At 41.8% G+C, this 26948-nt stretch overlaps 1 protein-coding gene and 1 long non-coding RNA gene across 13 annotated transcripts in view; one reads left to right on the top strand and one right to left on the bottom strand.

The window, feature by feature from the left end:
- LOC107051951 overlaps positions 1 to 26948 on the top strand; it is a 222388-nt gene that overhangs the window by 155411 nt on the left and 40029 nt on the right. The gene's annotated exons all lie outside the window — the stretch shown is intronic.
- On the bottom strand, positions 13225 to 25291 carry LOC101750551. The gene is made up of 3 exons (XR_001463950.4): positions 24852 to 25291; positions 19450 to 19626; positions 13225 to 15188 (listed from the first exon to the last, which is right to left on the bottom strand). It is a non-coding gene; the product is annotated as an uncharacterized LOC101750551 (long non-coding RNA).

Here is a 26948-nt window from a genome sequence, read left to right as displayed (position 1 = left end):
CACAGCAGCTCAGCTGTACCTGAAGTCTCTCCTACTGAGCAGATAACATCATGACAGCAGCAGTCATACCACTCAGTTATAAGGATGTCATGCTGTTGCTGTTGTGTCTCCACATGACAATATACACTGTACAGCTGAGAAAGCAGAGAAGTTGGCTTTTGGGGCCACTGAGGGGCTTCCTATCGGGACGATGCAATGAAGGTGAGGTCCTCTGCTGAGGCTGGGAAGCGGAGAGTGGCCAGGGACATTTGCCTCCTTGTGCAGCATTGCAGCATTGCCTGTATGACAAAGACCTGTCTCTGCCTGCAACAGAGGGATCAGCCTGCATCCTCAGATATCTACAGACAGGCTGCAGAGGTCCCAAATGCCAGCCTCCCCTGCCTCTGCCCCCATGACCTCTCTTCTCTGGGGCTGAAGGGAAAGTCAGAGTGCCTTTATGATCATGGCTTTTATGAAATTCCTGCCTGCTACACACTAGACATCTACCCCAGGAAGTCGAACTGAACAGAGCAGTAGCTATGGAATCCACACTTAGAAGTGATTTTGTATTTGAGAACTCCCTCTCAAATTAAGATAACTCTTCCTCCTTTTCATTAAAAATATTTGTTACTGGTGACTGTACCACAGGACAATAAAAAGCTTTGAACACTGGAAAGCACATCACATTATCTCAGGATCTCAGGATATACTGCAAAATGCAAGAGTAAATACAGAACCCATAACAGGTTATGATCCTTTCTTTTCTCTGTTTTTTGTTCTTTGTTTTTATATCTTTTCTATGTCTCTCTCTCTCTCTCTCTCTTTTTTTTTAATCCAGGAGCATAAATTTGACAATGTTATCAACTTTATTCCTTCCACACATTACTGAAAGAAGGGCTCTGCAATGTGCATTACTTATGACCTTCAAAATTCACAGAAAAGAAACCCACCTGCCTGCATTCGGGGTGCAGGTCTCAGTCAATCTCAGTCAATACAAGCATTGTGTAGATTCTCTGGTTTTACTTATGAAAACAGAGCAGCCCTCTCAAAATAATGTGATTATGCTGCTCAGCTAGAAATAGAAATGACTAAGTGCCTCAAAGGTTGTCCAGGGATGCCTTAGGCAGACCCATTCACCTTTTGAAGGTCCAATAGACATTAGATATGTTTGTTCTGTACTAATATTATGTTCCTCTCTGGATTGCCCCAGAAGAATGATGATGAATTAAGAATAGAGCTGTTTATTACCTTTGACTCTGTTGGGATGGTCATGATATTTAGAGAGGAACATTGCTATTGGAGCCATCTTCTTGTTTGTCACCTACTGTGTGTGCTGCATTGTCTGACTAGCAACCTCACTGAGGTACCTCAACACACTGGAGGTTTAGGCCCTGTACAGAGCGAACAGGATGTGGTCCTTCTTTCAAAAATCTCAAAGTCTAATAGGGTGGAAAATGTTTAGAAAACAAAAACAAATTTTCCACCAATCTTTTTTTGCACGTGTATGAAGTTGCAAAACCAAGAGCCATCCTGATCACCTGAGGCCTCTTAACTGCAAAACTTCATGTCCTTTGTAGAGCAGGTTATTGCTAGTTTTAATAAAGGGAGGTTTAATGAGTAACGGTCACTATAGATTTTTTCATTGAAGCATTTACTCATTTTTTTTCTTTGTAGTTCTTTTCATTAATTTGATAGATCAAGGCTTGCACTGGTTACCATTTATTTTGATTTTTACTGTTCCTTTTGTCAACTTATCAGTTGTTCATTAACCTTTTTCAATCAAAATCCTTGAATTCGTCACACTACTTTTTTGTACTGAAATTATTCTCACCCAGCAATTGAAATTCCATTATTCCTCTGGGGAATGGCAAGTTGTGTTACTGTGGTTCTTCAGTAAACATTATGCTAGTCCTTCAGACAAATGATTTTCCTGAATGGCTTCACTATGATTTCTTCCTGACGAACTGAAAAGCAAAACTAACGCCTAATAGGCTTTCATCTCAAATTCTACATGCGGTATAAAGCTCGGTTAGAACAAAATACATTTATAAAGAGATTTCATAGCTATTAAAACTTCATGTAACTTGTCATGAAGATTAAGGCTTAAAGTCTGTGGCTGCAAATGAAACAAGTTTCTAACAATAGATTTGAGGTTTTTTTGCTCTCTCCTTTCCTCTTATGAAGCAGAATTAATCTGTACAGACTTACATACTGCACCTGATCTTGCTTGATTCTCCTCTGAGCTCATTTCTAACCCTGCTCTTGAATTTTCACACTTCACCACTGGGGCTTGAAAAATTTGAACATTTATTTGATTTTCTTCTGTATGTAATCTGAACTGTTCTCAATATCTGATAAAGCTTTACTTCAGGTTTTTAGCTGAGGACTTGCAATTATCGTAGTAAAACACAGATAATGTGTTAAGCTGACACCTAAATATAACTGTATATGAGGTCTGACAGAAAGGAAAGAAAAACTGGCAGTTCTTTTATTACAATGTTGTGTGTAGAGTTCTCCAAAAGTAATGCCTCATGTTTATTTTCATGGAAACAACAACAGATATACAAAGAGCACAATAACAGTATTTGATAGTGCAGATTTGTAGCCAAATCACTCTTTTTCAGCATAGTCACTAGCATAAGCTATGAATTTTCACCAGTGATCTTCATCAAAAGCCTGTATGCTGCACTGACAAAAATCTGCACCAGTGGAGGTGACCCACTGTTACTGTCACCTTCACCACTGCTGAAATGCACCACCAACCCCTCACTGTGCTCACATCCACTGTTTATTCTCTGAAAATGCCCAGCAAATGTCAGTGAATGTCAGTGGTGCCATTTTTCTGCATGGAGGCATTCAGTGGCACACCTTTACTCCTTACACACTTCCACATCACACGCCATTTTGTCAGACTGCCTCTCTGCTGCCATCTGTCACACAGCAACAAAGTGCAATGGAAAACTTGTAGGAAGGTTCAACCTCTACTGTCATCCCCTACATCCACCTCTGATATCAAGGGCCAACATCACAAGGTAGGAGGCATTAGTTTTGGAGCAACACTCTTAACAAGCATTTACATTTGGAAATTGAAATTTCTCTTATTTAGAGGATGAAATCAAGCTTTCTTTCCTAGACCCAACATGCTATTAATGAATATGTTAAGTGCAGTAACAAACTAAACATAGGTATGCACCACAGAGTAAACTAAATGAAAGATAAAGTATATCTGTAAAAACAGCTAGAATTATAGTGCTAGCAGTCAGAACTCAATCACTGACTACGAGTCTGTGTCAAGAAACAGTGGGCACTAAAATTTCAGCTTTACATTACAGCTCCATAACCTCAGAAAGGTTTTTCTTACAAAGCATTTCTTACAAAATACACATTGCAGTTAGCCTCTTCATGTTATGCCATACAGGGCCTGCCTCAGACTGGAGGAAAAAACATGAACAAGATATTTCTTAGGGTTTCTCTAGAATGTCTTGCTGTTAGATGATAGTTTTCATGTTCGTGTGTGAGAGATTGTTCAAGAAAAAGCAGGTAGGTGCTTTGTATGTAATGCAATAAAAGGGGTAGTTCTGTGACCTTTTGTAATTCATATGGGTGCAATTTCCACAGGATGTTTTAGTACTACATTAAACTCTACAACAGTCTTAGTAAGCTGTCCCTGTCCAGTGTGTCAGTAAGTCAGATTACAATATGGAAAAGCACCATGGAACAGATTCACAGATTCACATAATCACAGAATCATAGGGGTTGAAAGGGACATCTGGGGATCATCAAACCAACCCTTGAACATCCTGAAAGCTATGATATGGCACAAGAAAGAGAGGGAAGTGATATGGAATAACAAACACAGCTTCACCAAGGACAAATCCTGCCTAGTGGTCTGTGACTCCAACCTAGCAGTCATTTATGATGGTGTAACTCCATCAGTTGACAAGGGAAGAGCCACTGATGTCACCTATCTGGATTCCCATAAGTCCTCTGATGCTGTCCTCCACAACATCCTACACATTTAATCGGAAAGATATGGGTTTGATGACCGGATTGTTTGATGGATGAGGAACTGGTTGTGAGATCATACCCAGAGAGTGGTGGTCAGTGGATCAACGTCTGGATGGAAATCAGTGATGAGTGGTGTCCCTCAAGGATCAGTACTAGGACTGGTGCTCTTCAGTATCTTCATCAATGACACTGCTAGTGGGAACATGTGTGCCCTCAGCAAGTTTGCCAATGACACCAAGCTGTGTGGTGCAGTTGACACACCCGCGGAAGAACAGGATGCCACCTAGAGAGACCTAGACAGGCTTGAGCAGTGCGTCCAGGAGAGTCTCATGAGGTTGAACAAATGCAAGTGCAAGGCCTTTCACCTGGGCCGAGGCAACCGCCACTATCAATACAAGCTGGGAGATGTAAGGATGGAGCACAGCCCTGCTGAAAATATTCAGGGCATACAGGAGGATGGGAAGATGGACATGAGCCAACGATGTGCCCTCACAGCCCAGAAAGCCAAACAGATCCTGGGCTGTATCAACAGAAGTTTGGCCAGCACTCTACTTTGCGCTGGTGAGAACTTACCTAGAATACTGTCTACATATGGAGCCCTAAGTACAAGAGAGACACAGAGCTGTTGGAGCGTGTCCTGAGGAGGTCCACATGATCCATGGGATCCTCCCCTTTGAGGACAGGTTGAGGCAGCTGGGGCTGTTTAGTCTGGAGAAGAGAAGGCTCCTGGGAGACCTGAGAGCGGCCTGTCAGTGTTTAAAGGGAGGCTGAAAGAAAGACGGGGACAGACTCTTTAGTTGGGTCTGTAGTGTTAGGACAAGGGGAAATGCTTTCAAATTAAAAGAAGGAAGATTTAAACTCAATATAAGGAAAGGGATTTTTGTTATAAGGTTGGTGAGGCCCTGGAACAAGTTGTTCAGAGATATGGTGGATGCCACGACCTTGGAGACATACAGGATCAGGCTGGACTGGGCTCTGAGCAACATGATCTAGCTGCGAGTGTTCCCGCTTACTGCAGGGGAGCTGGACTAGATGACCTTTAAGAGTGTCTTCCAAAACAAATTATTCTAGGAGTCTGAAAAATCATCATTTGTCTGATGTCTGTAACTCATACAATGTCGCCAGGAGATACGATGTTTTCACACTAGAGCTTACTAAGTCCTTACTGCATGGCTGTTGTAGATGGTGGAGACCCTTCTCTGTTGCAAGATATATTCTATCTGCCAAAATGCCAGATAAATTTAATCATATACTGCTGAACAATTGCATGAATTCCAAGGAATGCTTCTCCATTTTAAGAAATTGCTTTTTAATCCAGCAATTTTAGAGAAGAGAGCCTAGCATTCAAGTATATAGAAAGAAAAGATTGCTCCAGTTGTGAATTTTGTATTTCAGTTAAAATACTCCTCTCCCTGTGGTAGTTACAATGCTCTGGGTCTTTAGATGATGAGATTTTTCAGATTTTTCCTGCCCATGCATATCTTAGAGATCAAATGAGTTTGATGATTACTTATTTCTTATTATTAAACACGAATTTCTACAGATCTGCCTGGCACTATTAGACACACGCCAAACGTCCCTGCAGGGATTTGCTGTCTATCACCCCCACACACTCATCTCGCTCCAGCTAGCCCTTTCACTGCCCAGGAAACCCACAGCTCTCCTGTGAGGAGCTGACTACTCACAAAGCACTGCCAACTGGATAAAGCCAATAGAGACAAAAGAAGAATCCTTCTGAATCCTACAAAATACAGCTTCTCAGAACATTCTCCTATTTACAAGTATTTCAATTGTAACTTTATATTCCTAACATTTACAGAGATGTGAGAGATTCTAAGGGTAACCATCTGGTACCCTGAGCATTCATGACGCTAACACTCAAAATGTGCAAATGTCTTTGTAAAGTGAGTACAAAAGTCAAAGGTGACTGAATATACACGAGTTTTCAAACATGAACAAATATTTAGACATTGCTCTTTTCCTTTGTGTGGGTTTGTGATGCTGACAGAGGACTCAGTGAACGTGCTGACCTTTGATAGCTGCAGGAACAGCTTAAACAAGAGTAAAGAACATTCAGCTTCTTCATTTTAGAACTTACACATCCAAGTTTAATTTTCATTTCTGTTCAGAAATGCAAATATTTTTAATTTTCTTTCCAAATGTGAATATAATGTATTTTTGTTACACCGTGTTCGTGTTTTTTTCTGAAATACATATCTTTTGCATTTTTTAGATATGTGCTTTGTTATATACTATTACATGCAATTGCTGACTTGGGAAGAAATACAGAAAAGAAACAATTAAAGAAATCACCAGTTAACAAGATAATTGCATTCCAAACATATTCTGGCTTGAAAACCTTGTTTGGAAGATTTTCAGTATTTTATTTCAAAAGCATTTACCTGTGCTATGCTTTGCTATGCTCTAAGCTGATTCTAGAAGAATGTAATTTCATCTGGAAAAATCCTGATAAAGATGCTCTGATCTGAAAGTACCTGATCATTTTGCCAGATGGTGTGAAGGTGGTCTTTTCCAATTTTTGCAATTATCCTATGGTTATGGGTTAATTCAGGTTGGTTTCTTCTCACACAAAGTTTAATGAAATGTTTGCTCTCCTCGACACTCAAGAGAATCACTGGCATTTGGCAGGCAAGTTCAGTATTTTAACTATTACTTTTATTAAGGCAGCTGCTTACCTCTTGTGAGCAGACAGTGAAGTACACGTGCAGTCTGTAGATGGGGAAGGAGTGACTTGGCAAGGTGCAGCTGCATTTTCAGCTCACACTGTGCAAAACTGAACAAGACAGTAGCTTTTGGATGACAATGCAAATCGTTTTCACGAGAGTGCATTTTAATCATGTTGCATCAGTGAGTTCCAGTGAAAGAAAAATTTGCTAAAATTAATGTTTTAAGGGAATTTGAGGGTTTGATTTCTCCTTCTGATAGTCTAATCACTGTTGCACTTGAAATTAATTCACAAGTATTTTTTGTATACCAGCTTCACTTTTTACTTCTAAGTTTTCACTGAAAATATTGCATATCGCTAATATGACCTTTTAAAAAGTTTTCATATTAAAGAAGCTCTTCTGAATGCTTAGCTGGATTCTGCTGCTTTGTAACTCAGAACTATAGAGCAAGATTTAGGTTGCACAGACTGTAGTAAAACGCTACCAATTTACTTACTTACCAGCTAAGTCAAGGACAATACCTACTGAGTTCTGTACATTGTTGTGATTTCAAACCAGTAAACATTCAGAAAACAAAGTACAGTAGCATAGTTATGAAATAAGTCTATACAGTTATTATTTCTGTAAAATCTTGTGTTTCTGACAAAATCGCTCTTTCTCAAAAACCCACAGTATTTGTACAGTGCAGCTTTTGTGATTGAGAGTTTTTGTTGCTGTCTTGTCTTCTTTCCTTCCATTGGGTTTGGTAGTATTATTCATTTTTTTTAAGCTGAACTGCAAGCTTTTGAAATAAAAGGCCATAAATTTTGATGCCATCTCTGAATGTTAAGCTTGCAATTGCACGCACCACTTTTCCACTTGCCCTCCTTCAACAAAATGCTGCCCATTCTCAGCTCAAATTTACCTCCTCATCACAGAATCCAGCAGCTCCCTAACAACAGCAAAATTCCTAGTGGCAAATAAAGGACTCCTACAAAAGTTACCTTTTGGTGAAGAGTTGGTATATCAAGCATTACATGACAATCAGTTGAGGAGAGATTCCACTCTGCAAAATAACTCTATAGGCACTGAATTTTTTTTTTTCCAGCTCTTAAGGACCATGAAATAATAATAATAAAAAATCTATAAGATTTGGCCATGACCTTAATCATTTTAGTATAAACCCAAGGTCAGTTTTAATGAGCTACTTCTAATCTAGCCCATGTAATGAACACTGAAATGCAGGCCCTGACCTGAAAATTACTTATGTCTGTTTATTCATATGAAAGGATTAGTGGTGTAGGTTTGTCTTTCTTCTGCTACATTAGAATGCTTTTCCAACTTTGAACATAGTGTATGTAGTGCAGTCTTCCAGTCATTTTATTGTGTTCTGAACAGATATAAGTAAAGACGTTGTTAATAATTACTTTTCAGAAATGCATGTTCATTTGCCTGTCTCCGTTGTTGATTTCCTGCCTTTTCTTGACTACATGCCTGACCAAAGCAATATCCCGTGAGGCAGCAAACTGGTGAAGCATTGCCTTTCAGTTATAAGAACAAGACTGTGTTGTAGACTACTGATCTCCACATGAGGTGAAAAACCTGCGGAGTCCTTAGGGAAAAGGTCAGGCAAAAAGTGATGTTAGAACTGCCAAAATGATGGTGATAAATTGCAAGAGCATCTCACAGCAGGAAAGAGCACGGTATATTCTACACACAAGTTCTCACTCTTCAGCAATGATCATAAACCAAGGTCAGTGGCAGGTTCCTGCAGGATACCTTGTCATTCTCCTGGATAGAGCAAGCCTATTTTTGTGGGTCCCTGGCTGGCATTCATATAGATGTTAACTAATATTTTCCTCAATACAGAAATCCCAGATACCTCAGTGGCAAGAAATGCCATTAAAGTGAGGTTAAAAAAAAATGAAAAGACAAGGAAGAACTAAAACAGATAGACATCTCCAAAAACAACACTGGTCCTAAGGATATCTTCTGTAAAAATTAATGAGCAGGTCAGAAACAATCCCATCTTAACCCACAACATAGCTCTCTCTTCACTGGACAGAGCAGGTGCAGCTGATCAAAGTGTAGCCTGCGCATGTTTCTGAAATTACTTGGTAAGTATAATGCCTGCTCCGGGATGAAGGAACAAAAATGGACTTTTATTCTCAGAAGTCCCTAACACCATTGACAAGAGATCCTCTACAGGCTCAAACAGAGGAGGGTTTTTGCAAGTAAAAATTCTGAAGATGTGAGAGAACCATAAGGCTTTAGGCAAGATGTCAGAAAAAATAGTCCATTCATAGGAATGTAAAGCTATGAATGGAACAACGGTTTTCTGATATCACAGCTACTTAATTACAAAATGCACAAGTGCAATAAAGAACAATTTGAATGTTAGCTCACACAGTGCAAAGTGCCTAAGATGATGCTATATCTGCAAACAGGACATTAGGTAGATTAGCACAATACAGAGCAATTCAATTAGAGACAGAGTGACCTTTTACTGCTTATGCTAAAAAGCAGTAGAAGGAACCTGGAGTATAATGAATATTTAGCTATCTCCATTTCATTGCTGTTTTCTAGCATTACCTAAATGAATGTGCCTTTTCTGTATTGCAGATGAATTTGGAAGTCTGTAGTATTTCATCAGGGAGATTTCCCTTTTTCAACTCAGTGTTCTGAGTACTGTCTATGAGGTCATATATATGTTCTCAGTAATATAGCAGTAGTTTCATTTTAACCATCAAGATACTGATTTGACCCTTGGGAAACTACTAGGGTGTCATTAAAATAAGATTTGCCACTTTGCAGTAATTGCAGTAATGTAGTATCTCCTCTGGTGCACCAGCAAACAGAATTCCCCACTTCCTGCAATGAAAGTTGTGCATTAAGTGGTGACTGCTGCAGGTAACAGAAGTGTTGGATATACTACTTCATCTTTGTATGTTTAGAATCAGAGTTACAACTTAGGCTGAGATGTAGTTTCTACTAGAAACAAATGAAAAGTCATTAAAAAATCTAGTGTTCATCCAAGAAAATAACTATCATTTATACATCAAAACTAATGAGTACCATGTGATCAAGATCTCAGTTTTATCTCTCTTCTGTGTGATAAAGTGCAATGACCCCTTCACATCATGTTGGGAAATTGGCTCAATAATGACTCAGAAAATGCCACCTGCACTTCCCAACCAGCAGCTGAGTTTTACTACAAGTCCTTTAATTGGAAGTACATCTCCAGCTAGACTTTCTTTTTTAACAAAAGTTATTGTTCTTACATTTGAATATCTTGCACTTGCTTTTTTTTTTTTTTTTTATGTAATCGTTGGCATACACAGTGTATGGTTCTGAATAATAACCTCCAATATAACAAATACAGCTAAGTGTACAGCATCAGGAAACAATTTATTAAGGGCAGGGTCTGGCTTTAGCTAACATGGGAGAAAAGCACCTCACCATGCAGTGCTGGAGAGTCTTCACACACAGACACTGGACTCTAGAGCAGCTCTCATTGCTGCGAGTGAAAGGTAAGAAATTATAATGGGAAATGTAATTACAGGAAAGTCTGGAGCAGGGGACAGGAAGCAGCCTTGGTGAGGGTCTGTGGTTCATGCAGTCTGTGACAGCCAGCTAGGCTTCTGGGAGGTTAATCAACTGCTGGAACAGTGAGCTAGCTCAGAAGCACTGCTACTGAGTCACTGCAAGGAATATTTCCATCTTACTCCCTGTGCAAGAATGTTCAAAGCAAGAACAGCTAAGGTGTTTTTCCAGTTACGGTATTGCTTGCTTTTGAGAGACTGGAAACTCCAGATTTTCCAAGGGATGAAGGGTATTAAAGAAGGCATGTCTGCATGAGTTGCTGTGGAACTGGCCCTGCCCTGATGACTGCCCACCCAGTGTACAAGCTCATTTGCACCTAATCATCTTTTTCTTGTGGACCAATTAGTTTATCCCATGTGAAAACTCAAAAGTAGCTGATGAGGAAGACTTCACTCCCAAAACTGTCCACACAACCAGTGTGGGTGTGGGCTGTGCAAGGTTTCACCATTCTGTCCAACAGTCTTTCAACATTATCTCTAGGGGTCTTGTGCTCCTCCACATTCAGTGTGTTCACGACACAGTGCTGCCTTCCTGAAATAAAACTATCATGCCTGTGGGTTGTTGTCAGGCCTCTCTCGCCAAACAGTCTGTTTTCTCTTGGGTTGCTAAGAACAGCTAGCACTACTGCAGTGGTACAGAAGGATGGATTGAGAATGAAGAGGCCAAAGACATCCCAGATCCTCTCCAGATTCCACTCTTCTGGTGGCTCACGCCAGATGACATGGCAGCTCGGCACAGTCTGGAAGTGTTGCAGTGAGCTATGCCGTTCTGCCTATCAGAAGTTGAATACCAAAAATTCTGGTGCAACTCCATATAAATGTGCAAGCAGCATTCTTCCTTTGTTGAGAAGGTCTTCATTGGCTCACCTCTCCTACAGTAAGTGAAGTGTTTCTCTGGTCTGGGACTGGGCCTGTGACTTCAGCTCAATAGACCTAGGAGTCTAGCTGCTATCTCTGTGTCCTCAACTCTTAGAGCTAAAGAGTGGGAATTGAGGAAACAGTCACTTCAACACTGGATCTTCATTTTCCCACAGCCCCGCAGAGACAGTGCTCCAGAGAGAGAGCAAAACTTCTTGGGCATGTGGAAGCTCAGCCTGGTTGAGTGTGGTTCAGTTTGTTCTAGGGCAGAGTTACAAGTAGCAACTGAACAGGGCTGTCTTCCTATGGCCAACTGATAGGAATGTGGACATGAAGCTGATCAAGGAGAGAAAAAAGGATTTGAAAAGGAGAACTGTGGGGCAGGGGTCTTCAAAACCTTGATATAGTCTATCAGATGTGGACCATGTGAGCACACAGCCTCTGCAGAGTGGCATTGCAAATAACAAATATCTACAAATATTTTCAGTTCTTAAACCAATGTCCCTCCAGAAGGGAGGCTTTGATGTGTGGTGATGTGAAATCCAAGGGACTCTAAGCTTCAAACCAGGCACAACAGAGGTGGCCTTCTAGCCTTTTAAATTTTGCATCCAATGCTGGCTGATTCATATATATTCACTATCAACAATGACAGACGCTAGGGTCCATAACCTTAAACCTCTCTCATGTGAGGAAAGGACTGTTATAGGTTGCAGTCACAGAACAGGGTGTTTAGCAAATCAGAATGTGCTGGGAAAAAACTAAAAGCAGGAGTGATCTAGGAAGCCAGAATTGCCCCCTCTCAGGAGGTGACTCTCACCCAGGACAATCCTATCACGTCAGGGAGCCATCAAGGTGAAGTCATCCCCATGAAGGCCTTCCACCATCATGTGCCAAGAACTGCAGGTATAGATGAGGTGACAACAGGCTGATGATTAGTTCTACAGGGAATATAGGGCCATTTTTTTTAAGTAAGTGCTCTGTCGTGGTTCTTTGCAGAGTGCAGTACTGATGATGAAGAGTTGGTGCTTCAAGGGACATGAAGATGACTGAATACAGGGGGCTCTAGGACTGAGACCAAGACAAGGTTTGTTTTAAGTTCTGCTGCAGCCAGTCTGCTCTAACGGTTCTGGTCTTGAGGAGTGTGGGCATGAGTCACTCCTCAACAGCTGATCAGAGGCCACAGGCTCCCTTTATGAATCCTTAAAGGCTCTATAGATCTACCCAAAATGTGTCCGTAAGCATCAGAACTCAACTGTCATGAACAGCTATTACTCTCAACTTATCATTTGAGAAGATCGGTTCTTTTGAATCTGATTTTCCAGCTCTAAATCTGTGCTTTTCTTTTTGCTGGCAGGTAGACATCCAAATGATAGTGCTGCCCAGGGAGAAACTTATGACTCAGTCTTCCTGGAATTTACAAAATTTACATCCTCCTACTTATTCCACATTGCAGCTTTTTGTCACACGTTTATTCTTAGCATCCTGAATACAAAATGTGTGTGGAAAAAAGGGAGAGAGGCTGGCTGTCACATCACCTCCTTTCACCTGCTGGTGAGTACTTCCTCAAAAAGGATTAAGAAGATTAAGAAGAAGGCATTCTTACAGCTGGAAAACCCCAGGGTCCAGTTTGGAGCACCCATCACAGTCAAGAGCTTGTAGCTGGTTAGATTAGCTGCTGCCCAAATATTGTCATCCTTGGACGCTCTGAAAAAAAGGCTTTTCCACTGAAATCTTTTATTGCCTCATTGCAAAATGGGAATGACACATTTTCTCCACACTAGTTATTTGAATGAATGGTCTACTAAGCTCAGGACAGTGTCCATGAGACAATAAATCATCAATTTCCCTCAAAAAACTAATCAAAAAACCCTCTCTGCCAACTCTGATATAGATCAACATTAGGTCAATACTGTAAAACAATTCCTCTCAATTCATGTTTCTGTATTAAATATGGGTTCCCATATTGCAGCCTGTTCCCATTTTGCAACAAAAAATCCAAACCAAGGCTGCTTTAGATAGCATCTATTTGATTTATATAGGTCTAAACTGCCTATAAATTTTAAGGGAAAGGCCACGTAGCACTGCTATAGGCAAGAAGAGGGGGAGAAGAGGTAGGGGGTAGCTTAAAAAGGGTCTGCAGATTTACTGTACTAAAAACACTGGGAACTGTGTTCTGACTTTCTGGGTTAGCTGGAGCAGAAGCGGAAGTCTCAAGAATGTTTAGTGGTTTGAGAATGAATGAAGGCTGAGGATCTTTATGAAGAAGTTTCCTTATTTCACCTGTTTATTGATAGTTGATGTTACATAGGTACTACTAAAAGCAAATAAATAAAAGCAAAACAAAACAAAACAAAACAAAATAAAATAAAGAAAACCAAGAAGAACAAAACCAAAACCCCCCAAAACAAAGAGCTTTGAACAGATCATTCTAAAATCCTGTCACTCATACCTGTTCCTTCTGAGCTCCTTCTACTGTTTGTAATCTCACCATTTCATTAGCTCTTTACTCAGCATGGACTTCCTTGTCTCCAGGACTTTCTAGCCTGTCTTTCTGATGAGAAAGAAATATGAATTTCTAGGAGAAGAGACAGACATTTTACTACTCCTTAGCACAGAGCCGTGATCAGCCACTGGGTTCTTGCTCTAGAAACAGGACCTGCAGCTCTCACCCCAGTGGCAGTGATATGAAGGATGAGCACCACTGCATGTCTGTGATGCTGCAAGAACTCAAAGCAGGTGGTATCATAGTGAAATCAGCCTCTCCCAGTGACTCCATACATATGCAAGAGTCACCTCTTAATGGACGCCTGTCTTACTTTACAGACATGGGTCTGAGCAGCCGTGTGACAGGGATCATTCACCTGTGAGGGCTTTGCAAAAATGCCACTGCAATCTAAAGCAAAGGAAATTTTGCTATCCTCTGCAAAGTCAAGCAGACTTGCAAGGCAAAGACAAATGACTTGTTAATTACTGTTTCACTTAATTTTTGTTGGAATTCCTCTTTTAGTAGTATATTTTTACTCTTAAAAATGTTTGGTTTCAGATCTCATATGGATTCATGATGTAACTTGTATAATTTATCTTTCTTCAGACAATGACATTAATATTTATCCTCTTCATTGCAATAGAACATGTCAGCTTGCATTTACAAATGCTTAAATGTCCTCTTTCTTTCTTTAGACTTGAAAAATCTCTTCTAAGTGAGCCCAGAGCTTTAGCTGTGATGTTAGCTTCCTGGCTAATCTTGTGTCCAAGATCAGCTATGTCCTTTTAACGCAAAACATCATTCAGCCCCTCTTTTTCCAGGTAGACTCCACTCTGAATCTTTTTTGTCTCCACAGTGAAAAAGTGCTGAGTGAATAAAACTGTCTGAGACGGGTCACATTCCCAGCCCTTCAACAGTTAAGTATAGGTAATTCTTCAGTAGTGCTGACTTCATCCCTCTGGGGTTTTTCCATCCCCTAAGACACTTGGTACATTCTGTCTCTCCTTTTTTTGATGCAGTGCAGCCTACATTATTGAAACACTCCATTGCTGATTTACTAATTAGCCTGTATTACCAGAATTGGTCTGACCTTATCTACCTTCAGTACTGTTCTTCCTGGCTCTGTTCCTCCAGAGCATTCTCATCTATTCCCATGTACAGTGCACATTCAGGAGCTTGTTTGGGTTATGAGTCAGAAGATAAGCCAGTCTCCCAATCGGCTGCTGTATCTAGAAGGCTCCTGAGGTTTAGCTGTAATCTCCAATATTCTTTACAGTAATTGTTATTTTTTTTTCACAGGGTAGATTAAGGGATCAATATCTAAAAGTAGTAGAGATATTATTATTATTTGGCATTTGTAATCCCGACTGTAGACTGTTGAGAGCAAATTTTACAGGCATAGAAGTGCATGCCCTAAATACCCCAACCTTTTTTTCCCTGCTGTCAAGCAGAAGGTGAACGTTGACAGTCTCCAGTATGATGGGAATAGTCACAGAAGGCAGAGTAAGGTTTGTTCCACCGTGAACTTCTGCTCTGACAAGGATGTTGGAAGTTGGTGGGAAGATGTCCCAACTTCTCCTTCCTGTGCAGCTGAAAGAACAATGTCATGACATAAATAATCAAAGTAGCATTAACTTAAACCAAACATGAACCAGGAAACCTCTCTGTTGCACTAGGCAACATACACTGCAGTCTCACACAAATGTGCTTATCTGCTCACCAGGCTTAGGTTGTGTGTAGAGAGCCTGCCTGGTGGGCTGATTCACAAGCAGCCAGCAAGACTGCACCAGGTTACAGTCATGCTTAGCTGGTTAGGGCTTCTATAAGAAGCTGAGGTTAGGTTAGGGCTTCTGTAAGAAGCTGAGGAGTTCAGCCCATCAAGAAAACATGTGCTTTCAGAACTCAGAAGAAACTGATGGTATTTAGAGTTGCATATAGGCAAAAAAGAGAGTGTTTCTTTGAGCTGTTCTGCTGTGTTGATGATTCCTTAGAGCGTGGCTGATTTCATTGGACTCTTGAGCCTGCTGACTTCAATAGCACAGCAGCACCTTACACAAGTTCAGAGTTTAAGCACTAGTAATTATATATTACTGAATACCAGTCCACGTCCTGTTCTTCAGGAGTGTGATGCTGAATACATTTGGCATCCTGGCCCCTCTTAATGTTTTTCTACCCAGTAGAAATGTAGGAGGAATTCTGTGCATTATGTGAATGTATCTACATCACTCCAGTTGCAACATGATTTGTATAGAGATTTGGGAAATAGTTTATGTAAAACACATTTGCCTTGGAAATGGAAAAATTTCCACAAAGTGGGAAGCGCTTCTTTTGGAAAGCTTGCCTTTTGCTCCCTTTTGTATCAGACAGATACGCTTTATACTGTTTTATTACTATACTCAGTATATTTTGAGGCACATTTCTTAACACTTCAAGGAGAACACAGTGGATAAAATTCTTGTGTAATGTTGTCTCCTGCATTTGTGACATAGCCTACAGACAGCTATACATGCAGTATACTGTAGGCAGAGGGGCAAAACAATTTCCACGTGAGATATTGTAAATTACTGATAGCATAAAACAGCTGGTCATAAGCAAGTTGGAGCATATTGGAGTGTTTTGAATAAGACATGTAATTTTTCCCCTAGACTTTGTCCTAAGAGAAGATGGTGCAGTCATTATTCATTTGCTTTATACAGATATAGCAATTTGGCACTTGGTCACTCAGCGGAGGGAGAAGAAGGGGACTGTGGTCTTTACTCAAGAATAGCTATTTTTCAAGAAAATACAGCTGACAAAGAGAGAAGACATCCCATTAGAGGAAACAAATCAGGGACTGAGAAGATAGGACACAATAATAAAAAAATATATATGAAAAATTTCCCCAACAGTGCAAGCAGTCCTCTTCAAACAAAGAAAATATTTATTGTGGTAATGACCAATTTCCTGTTCCCAAACAGATGCTCTTGCAAAGGGATGAATTCACCAGTTCTTTCAGTAAAATTATTTTCTTTTGATTGTACTGGGGCAACCAAATGATTGCCAGAGGATGAGTAAAATGAAAAAAAAAAAAAAAAAGAAAATAAAGAACCAGTTCTAATATTAGTGTGATGGGAAAGGCTGTCATCCACATCAGTAGCATGCAGGAGTGGCAGTCAAGCAGGCTCCATCCTAAATCCTAGAAATGCTCAAGAAGCACAATCCCCAAAGACTTAAATATCTACCTTTTCAACTGCAGCATTCACAAAGAGAGGGAACAAGGGAGTGATCAAATGATAGAGCATGCAAAATGTCTGATGTGAGCAAGAAGCAGCTCACAAGAGGTGAAGGAGTTTGGGCTAGATTCATAGCCAGGATGAAAGGCAACAGTAGGAGACTGACCCAAACAGCCATATATCTCAACTACTTCTTATAATTTTGAGCAAGGCTAATGGGCAATCTTACATCCAAAGACAGAGCGAAGATAAGGTAAGGAAAGGGACTACCAGAAAATGTAGTTGAATGAATATGGGAGGAATGTCCAAACAGAGGAGACAAAGTGCAGAGAAAAGCACCCCAAATACCATGATGAAGAAAAACAAACAAAGCAAGTGAAGTAATGAGATCAATAAAGCAAGAGGGCATTCAGGAGGTGGGGTTTTACATATAAATGAGCTCCATACAACACAAAATGCAAACTCTTCCAGCTGCTCAAGGATCTGCTGGATGGGATCTCTCAGGAAACTGTCTGTTAGGACATAGGAATGGAGCATAGCTGGCAGCTCTTTAAGGACACCCTCCTGTGAACACAAGAGCTCTCCATCCCCCAGCAGAAGAAATTGAGCAGAGGCGGCAGGCAACCAGCATGGCTAATCAAGGACCTGCAGCTTAAACTGAGGGAAAATAGAGAAATATACAGGAACTCGAAGCCCCAAAGTCCCCCAAAGGTTGGTCCTGGGACCCATGCTCTTCAACATCTTCATCAATGACACAAACAGTGGAATCAAGTGTACCCTCAGCAGGTTTGCAGATGACACCAAGCTGAGCAGTGCAGCCAATACACTAGAGAGAAGGGAAGCCATCCAGAAGGACCTGGACAGGCTGGAAAAGTGGGCCCATGTCAAACTAATGAATTTCAACAAGGACATGTGCAAGGTGTTGGCATGCAGCAATCCCAGGTATTTATACAGACTGGGGGAAGAACTCCTTGATAGCAGCCCTGTGGAGAAGGACTTAGGGGTCCTGGTGGATGAGAAGCTGGACATGAGCCAGCAGTGTGCGCTTGCAGCCCAGAAGTCCAAATGTGTTCTGGGCTGCATTAAAAGAGGAGTGGCCAGAAGGGAGAGGGAGGTGATTGTGCCCCTCTACTCAGCTCTTGTCAGGCCCCACCTGGAGTACTCCGTCCAGGCCTGGTGCTCCCAGTACAGGAAGGACGTGGAGCTCTTGGAGTGGGTCTGGAGGAGGGCCACTAAGATGATCAGAGGGCTGGAGCACCTCTCCTGTGAGGAAAGGTTGAGGGAACTGGGCTTGTTTACCTTGGAAAAGAGAAGGCTCCGGGGAGACCTCATTGTGGCCTTCCAGTACTTGAAGGGAGCATATAAGCAGGAGGGGGAATGACTGTTTATGTTGATTGATAATGATAGGACAAGGGGGAATGGTTTTCAACTGAGACGGGGGAGGTTTAGGTTAGGTATTAGGAGGATGTTTTTCACACAGAGGGTGGTGACGCACTGGAACAGGTTGCTCAAGGAGGTTGTGGATGCCCCATCCCTGGAGGCATTCAAGGCCGGGCTGGATGTGGCTCTGGGCAGCCTGGTCTAGTTGCTGGTGACCCTATCCACAGCAGAGAGGTTGAAACTAGATGATCCTAGAGGTCGTTTTTAATTTGTGTGAACCCAGGCCATTCTATGTTTCTATGATTCTATGCAAATGGAGAAGGAAACCATCAACCACAAAACACACAAATGTAAAGAAGATGTCTGTAAAAATTGGTAGAGTGCCAGATACAAGAGAAGGGTAGGATAGACTTGAAGCCAAAAAACAGACACTGGGACATGGCTGAATATGTTATGTCACAAAGGCATTCTATGCCTTTTGCAAGAATAGAAAGTGAAATTGTAGCAAGTCAAAGCAAATCAAAATCATATGATGAGATGCTCACAAAACCAGAAACCAAGTGTAACTTAAAAGCAGAATACTGAAGGGAACGAGACAAGCTGAAATTTCAGGTCAAGAACAAGAACAAAGGAGCCTCTGCTTTTATTAAAATGTATTGCCCTAGCAACCTCTGAAGCCAAAAGAAATGCTTCTCTTGTACACAACTGGCAAACTGCAGGTGTAGCAGGAGGAACTAAATCTTCTGTTCCATCCAGGCAGCAAAAAGGCTTGTAAATTACCATAATTTTTTTTTCTTTTTTTTGATGGACTAGGATATCTTCCAGACTTGTTACATGTGATAATAGATAAAACAATTTGGCTGTTATAGGGTCTCACTCCCAGAAAATCAATTTCCTGACATGAACAAAACAGCTAACAATGGAAGCCACAAAGAGAATGGAAAAGGAGACAGTATCATCAGAAAAGCCAAGGGCTGGACAAGTAGCGTGGTACTCACTGAGAAACTAGGCAAACTATTTACAAGAGACTCAGTTGCTTCAAACAAAGCCCTAAAAAGAGCTCAGCATCAAAGGCCTACAGAAGGAGAAATATAAATTGACTTGACATCAACAAAACATCTTGTCAACCAGAGCCAACAGTGGATATTAATAAATGTCATGGGAGCTTCTTCACCATATTTGGGATGTCATCAGGCTGACAGAAATGGCAAACAAATGACATTTGGGGTAAAAACTGAGGGTAAGACTTTCAGTGTTACCAGAAAGAGGCACAAACAGGATTCTTAAGAAGTTGAATCATCGTGGATGATGTTCTGGTGGCAAAGATGCAATGACAGCCTGGTGAAGGCTGCTCTGAGAGACCATCCAGGGCAGCAGAACTGCAGTTTGGTGTGGTGTCACATGCAGAAATCTTCTGATTACGTGTGGTCTGTGACCTGATGTTGGGAAGACAGAAGTATTAAAACAAATATCCACATGAAAGGGATTCAGTAGTTTAATGCTTAGCATTTGTAAATCAGCTACATTCACCTCCCCCTTCCTCAAAACTCTGTGTAAGAAATCTTTCATACTGTTATTCAGTTTTGACGTATGGTGACCTCCACATGATATAGCTAGCTCGTACTTCAGATATGGTTTATCCACCTCAAATTACTGACGTGTTTACAGAAATATATGACAGATGCTGCAGAAGTGACAGTAAGTGGCTTCTATATTGGAGGTCAAACTGGAACAAGAGTGGGCAAGAATGCCTCTGTGTGGAAGTTACTTGACAAGTATGTCCAGTGTGTTCAAGTGTGGGAAGCCTTCAAGGAGGTGAGCAAGAATGATTCACTAGATTTTTGAAAAGCCATTATTATCAGCTTCTGAGAGATTTCAGCTCATGCTATTGGTATCGAACGGCTGGCATTTAAACATATACTTCAGAAGACTGAGATGCACATAGCTGGCTTCTTTTCTGAAGGAACATTGTAACAGGAAGCATGGCAGCTAACCAAAAATATGACATCATAAAATTGGAAGGAACACAGGCAGCTGAATGACATAGAAAACATCTATCAAAATAGTTATGAGGTGATTTCAAGACAGAGGTTATAAAGAGTCTTGGAATAAGTTACATAAAACAACTAATTGCCAGTGCTTGTGTCAGTCATTCTGTTGGAAAGTGAATGCTCAGAATGAGGCGTAGTCTGCCTCTGAAGACTGGTGATATGACATGAGTGGACCATGACAACATCACAGGTAAAAGCAGCCATATCACTGCAAAAGTCATCTGAAGGGCACATGCTGGTCAAACTGGAGGACAAGAAGGAAATGCACAGGCAGAGGAAGTAAGGACAGGTACTGTGGGAGGAGTATGGGAATGCTGCTAGACTGTGTAGGGAGGGAGTCAGGAAGGCTAAAGCCCAACTGGAAGTGGACTTGGCAAGGGTTGCAAAGAGGAAAAAGAGAGACTGCTACAGGTGCACCAAACAGAAAGAATATCCCCACTAGTGAGCATGCTGGCAACAGTGGTAAAGGAAAATGCTGAGGTGCTCACCAACTTTTTTGTCTCAGCTTTCACTGGCAACTGCTCTTTATACAGCCTTTCAGTGGATGAGTTGGGAGGTGGGGACTGAGGGAGTAGTGTCCTTCTCACTGTAAGTGAATATCAGGTTTGCAACCACCTGAGGAAGTCACAGCAGTCAAGTGAAGTCCCATTTTTAAGAAGGGTAGAAAGGGTGATCCAGGAAACTACTGGCTGACCTGTCAGCCTCACCTCTGTGTCAAGGCAGATCATGGACCAGGTCCTCCTGGAAGCTATGCTAAAGAACACGGAAGAGAGGGAGGTGATACTAGACCATCAGAAAGGCTTCACCATGCTCAAGTCCTTCCTGACCGATCCAGTGGCCATTTATGATGGTGTACCAATGGACCAATGCACCAACGTACAAGGGAAAAGCCACTGATGTTACCTAGGTGGATTCCCATAAGGCCTCTGATGCTATCTTCCATGACATCCTACACACTAAATTGGAAAGATATGGATTTGATGACCGGATTGTTTGATGGATGAGGAACTGGTTGTGAGATCATACCCAGAGAGTGGTGGTCAGTGGATCAACGTCCAGATGGAAATCAGTGATGAGTGGTGTCCCCAAGGATCAGTACTAGGACTGGTGCTCTTCAGTATCTTCATCAGTGACATTGCCAGTGGGAACATGTGTGCCTCAGCAAGTTTGCCAATGACACCAAGCTGTGTGGTGCAGTTGACACACCCGCGGAAGAACAGGATGCCACCTAGAGAGACCTAGACAGGCTTGAGCAGTGGGTCCAGGAGAGTCTCATGAGGTTGAACAAATGCAAGTGCAAGGCCTTTCACCTGGGCTGAGGCAACTGCCACTATCAATACAAGCTGGGAGATGTAAGGATGGAGCACAGCCCTGCTGAAAGGGACGAGGGGGTACAGGAGGATGGGAAGATGGACATGAGCCAGCAATGTGCCCTTGCAGTAAGCCAAACAGATCCTGGTGGAAGGAGGTGACCCTTTTCCTCTACTTTGCACTGATGTGACATCTGCTGTAATATCACATCCAAATGTGCAGTCTTCAGTACAAGAGAGACACAGAGCTGTTGGAGCACATCCAGAGGAGAGCCACAAAAATGCTTAGAGGGCTGCAGCACCTCCCCTTTGAGGACAGGTTGAGGGAGCTGGGGCTGTTCAGCCTGGAACAGGGAACATGGGTAGATAGTGATAGGACAAGGGGGAATGGTTTTAAACTGAGGCAAGTTAAGGTTAGGTTAGATAGTAGGAGGAGGCTTTTCACACAGAGGGTGGTGACACACTGGAACAGGTTGTTCCAAGGAGGCTGTGGATGCCCCATCCCTGGAGGCATTCAAGGCCAGGCTGGATGTGGCTCTGGGCAGCCTAGACTAGTGGCTGGCAACCGTACACACAGTAAAGGGGTTGAAACTCGATGATCATTGTGGTCCTTTTCAACCCAGGCCATTCTATGTTTCTATGATTCAATGAAAATGGAGAAGTGAAAGCTCCTGGAAGACCTGAGAGTGGTCTTTCAGTGTTTAAAGGGGGTCTGTAAGAAATAAGGGGTCTTCAGCAGGGTCTGGGTATAAGGAAAATGTTTTTTATGATAAGGTTAGTGAAGCACAGGAACAGGTTGTTCTGAGAGGTGATAGATACCCCATCCCCAAAGATGCTCAAGGTCAGGCAGGATGGGGCCTTGAGCAACTTAATCTAGCTGTAGGTATCCCTTTCATTGCAGGGAAGTTGGATCAGATGATCTTCAAATGTCCTTTCCAAATCAAATGATTCTATGATTCTATGAACTGAGTTAGAAATGTTTTTTTCATGTCTAACAAAATGGTTTGTGACTATCACAGTTTGCCAGTTCTTCAGCAATTTTCACAGAAGGCCTCTGATCTTAATTGTGAAAAACAGATGAGAAAAACTTGGCTGAGAGACTTGTAGTCCCAAGGTCAGGCTCCCATTCTTGACTGTAGTAGATTCACAATTCAAGTTCTTCATCCAGGGATGAGGAAAGACTTTTACCTGAGTTGTCCATATAGCAAGGGATTATCCTAACCAGAAGCATACTCCATGCAGAGATGATTTGGGTGGGTAAACCTGAACTAAACAAATCTTTGTTGTTGTTGTTGTTATAGCATAATGATAAAAAATAAACGTCTTCTTTTCATGAAAAAGTGACATTTTGAGATGAAGAAGCTTGTCTTCTGTAGGAACCTAATGAGCTTGCAAGCTTTCAAATGCAAAGAATTTGCAGTTTCTGATTCATATAAAGTACAAAAAAAAAAATTGAAAATCTTCCCCAGGCAGAAAGAAGAGATGGGCAACAGGAGTCCTCTCTCCAACCAGCAAGTGAACATCTGGGAGTGGTTTGTACAAGATCTCCTTCCTGAGAGGACGCTCTGGCTGGGATGGCTCATTGAGGCCTGTTCTGAACGTTTGGGCAGAGCACCATTAAGCACTGCCTAGAGAGTGCCACCGGCTCTCAGGAAGCAGTGTGCACTGCTGGAGGTCCCCTCTAGTCCTCCTGGATCTGCATTTCTAGCACTCTATCCTCCTCTTTTTAGCTCCCAGGTTACATGGCTTTTCTCCTGAGTTTATTTACTTTCATCCTTTCCATTTCTCTCTCTCTCTGTCTCACACTTTTTTTTTTTTTTTTCTCCCTGATGTGATGCTGGGGGGAGTAAGCAATTTGTTTTGCTAAGGATGGGCTGCAGAAAATCAATGGGAGTCATAGTGGAATGGCAGGCTGTGTGATAGTCACCCAGGCATTCTCCTATCCTTGACTGCTCCAGCTCAGGGCACATCCTGTAGATATATGTCTGCCTCTTGTTTCTTTTTTTTTTTCCAGGTCCTTGTCCAACATCCCCTTGAGCCCCTGTAAACTTGCACTAGTTACTGCCTTGTCACTCTCTTATTTTATGCCTAAACACTAAGTACAGCCAGCTGCCTTAAGTTTGTGGCTGATTCTTCTATGTGAAGAGCTGTAAAACAGGCTTTCCATGAAGACAATCCTTGAAGTGGCTCACAGCGCGTGATCTATAGATGCATTAATTCATAGAAAAGTATTTGCTGAAGACGTGAAAAATAAAACACTCTAGATTTTTCATTTCATCAGATTGTTATACCAGCAGCATCACTTCAGGTTTAGATCCTATCCCTCCTAAATAAAGATTTAAAACTTTATATACTGAACAGCAAATTATATTCAAGAGGGTGTATAAACAAACGCCATTAATAGTTTTTTAAGGAATTTCTCCAGTGCTTCTGATCACATACCCCATACCACATCTTCCTGGGAAGTCCTGAATGCTATCAGGTATGGAATTGCCTGTTTACGCTGACACCACTCACCACACATTGGCACATGAACCCTTCCCTAAATTTGTCTCAAGGAAGGCCCAATCCTTCCCTCACTGCTCTGCAATGGGAAGTGATGCTGCATTCCCTTGGAGCTGACAGTGGGGCACATTCCTCCTACTGCCTCACAGGCCAGCCCCAAGGGCTTCGGGATCAGATTTTGCCAAGGGATACAGGCCTGACTCAAAAACTTAAGATGCCAGAACCAGCTGCCATCATAGATAAGTAGTATTGGTCTGAGTTCATGACACAGTGATATTAAAAACCATGTTTTCTTCCCAATCTGTGGGAATTTCTAAGTCTTCACAGTTTTTCTCTATTTCATATCAAGGCAGAAAGACGAAATATTGAAAGCCTAAACAAAAGCTATTTCACTTCTTTCTAGATCATGTTCCCTGAAGGGATTTTCAGTCTTCAGTGTATTTTTCCTCTTACTTTTTTCTTTGACACTTTGAAAGGAAGCCCCATCTCGCCCACATGCCATCTTTGATCTGCCCTCTCCTCCCCACTGTCCTGCAGAAGCATCCCCTTGGCAGTAAATGCTTGCAGCATCCCATAAAGGGATGGGCCTTTTTGCTCCCTCCCAGTGAATACTGGTGCCTAGCTGGTGTGGGCCCCTCAGCACCTTACTTCTAAGTGCTACTATAGCACCCACCCAGCATGAAAAACCCCAAATGGTTAACTCTTTTAATTAAAAAATAAAATAAAATCAAATGACAAGTCTGTACAATGTAAAAAGGCTTCTCCAAATATTTCTAGGCAAGAAACTTTACTTACAAATGAAGAGATGGGAGCAATTCAGTGTGGACGTGCTGAACACCCTGCAGCTCTGGGCAGCTTGTCACTGGAACCGTGCTCAGGCTTGGTCCAGAATCTCACACGCTAATGCAATGTAGAATAAATGCACGTAGATGAAGTCAGCCCACTTTTGTTCCAGACAAAGCAGCATTTATCCACTTCCCATGGGCTGGTTCAGTCCAGCACAACAGGCCCAAGCAGCTGATCCAGAAGCAAGAAGTGATTTTTGTGAATTGACATGGGCAAGTTTTCAATCCAGGTCCATTCCTGCAGGAGTCCTAAAAGACTGAAAACACTCTGTGAGATAAGAAAAAAAGGATGATTGCAAAATAAAATGACAGTAACTGGAGATGCAGTGAAATCCTGCTAGAACCAAAATGGCTTTATGCAGTGCTTCTGATGCCTTGGCTGTGTGCTGTGGCTTAGTGGCTGGGGTGGGAGAGCACTTGGTCTTGCAGCCCTGGCTACCTGCCGCAGTACATGTTTGTCTCCTAAGGCACTCACCTCCCACCTCAGCAGAGTTTTAATTTGTTTGCTCAGAACTATTTATCTACATTTTTTTTTAACCTTACACACACAAGGTTTCAGCAATTTAAAGCATTTTAAACCATTTCCATCTCCATATTTCATCTTGAGGTTGAAAGAAGGGATATCTCATATGCATTATTAAACAGAAAAGACAGGGATAGAATTCAAATCAGCCAAGTTGGAGCTACACAAAGTGTACTTCACAGTGTATCTGTTACACCCTTGCTCAGCTCAGAAAGGCCTGGCCAAAATTGTCCTGAGATACCCAACGTGTGCTGTGTGCCATGTAGAAATTACAACCTAAAGAAGATCTTTGGCAATGTTTTGTCAGCAGATAAGCTGGCTAAACATTAACCTCTTTTTTTTTTGCAATCCCTAATCAGAGGTTTCCATTCATACGGCTGCTCTGTACTCTGAACCTTGAGTTAATGTGTCTCTGTTTTACAGGAAAGCTTTGCTCACGACGCTTTTGGGCTCCGCAGACCTCCGCAGACTCAATGTGACCTCCTGCTGCCAGCTCTGGAGGGAACACAATGCCACCCCCACTTAGGTCACATTAGTTAATGAGTTCACATCAGGTCTGATGTTTAGCTTGTTAAGCACGACTTGTGGTTTCCAAATGAAGAGAACCATACTGGAATTAGAATTTTACAGACTGAGGAAATTCTGAAATATGCATGAGATGGAAAAAAGTATTTCCAATTTCCTATACAGGAATGAAGAAAGAGTGAAACAGATTGCTTGCCTGGGAAAATAGACTCTGCCATCAGTGTACCTACAAGCCCTCAGTAGCAGCCTTCTTCCATAAGATAATCAAGTGGGAAATTAGGCATTATGCACTGTAGTGTTTCTAGATAGTATGTTAATGTGGTTTGTTTTTAAATATATAAATAAGAGAAAGACATTAGCCCAATGTTGTCATTTACTGGTGCTAAATATTAAAAATGAAATAGAGATTGGAGGCATAGTAGCACCTGATAGGCTAGGTCTGTGTAGAAAACATCAAATTCTTATTTCAGCAGTTTAGGATTGTTCTGAGATTTCTTGGTCATGCCACACTGATGCGGTGTGGAGCTTGGCTGCTGGGCTGGTGCCAGCTGCAAGGTTATGAAATGTCCCTGCAGAGCAGCCCCCTGGCTGCCTGGTCTGTTACAGAGCCTGGTCATCAGCATGGGGTGAGAAAGAGGCCTGAAGACTGAAAACCATCCAATAAAGTTCTTGGTCAGTGCTGACCCACGGGCAACAGGGTCACTGTCCATCTTCCCCTCCTAAAATCTGCAGCCAGAACTTGAGGCAGTCTTTCTACTAGTGCTATTGCAAGCACTGGGACTCTAAGCCTCTGTATTTAAGTGTGCTGCTGCAGAGTTTGCCTACTTCTTTGGTGTCCTGGGAACCTATCTTAGAAATGCTTTTCCTCAACTTCTTGTGGCCAGTTTGTTTCTAGATGAGAAAAATAGCTGTCACAATTCAGTAAGCCACCCCTATCCCACACAGCACTTCATTACATACCTAACCATAACTCTAGCATTGACCTAAAGGAGCTGTGAG

Source organism: Gallus gallus, chromosome Z (genome assembly GCF_016699485.2).
Source record: "Gallus gallus isolate bGalGal1 chromosome Z, bGalGal1.mat.broiler.GRCg7b, whole genome shotgun sequence".
Classification (NCBI taxonomy): domain Eukaryota; kingdom Metazoa; phylum Chordata; class Aves; order Galliformes; family Phasianidae; genus Gallus; species Gallus gallus.
Note: the sequence above shows the minus strand (reverse complement) of the source record. Positions and strands in the feature narration are given on the sequence as shown.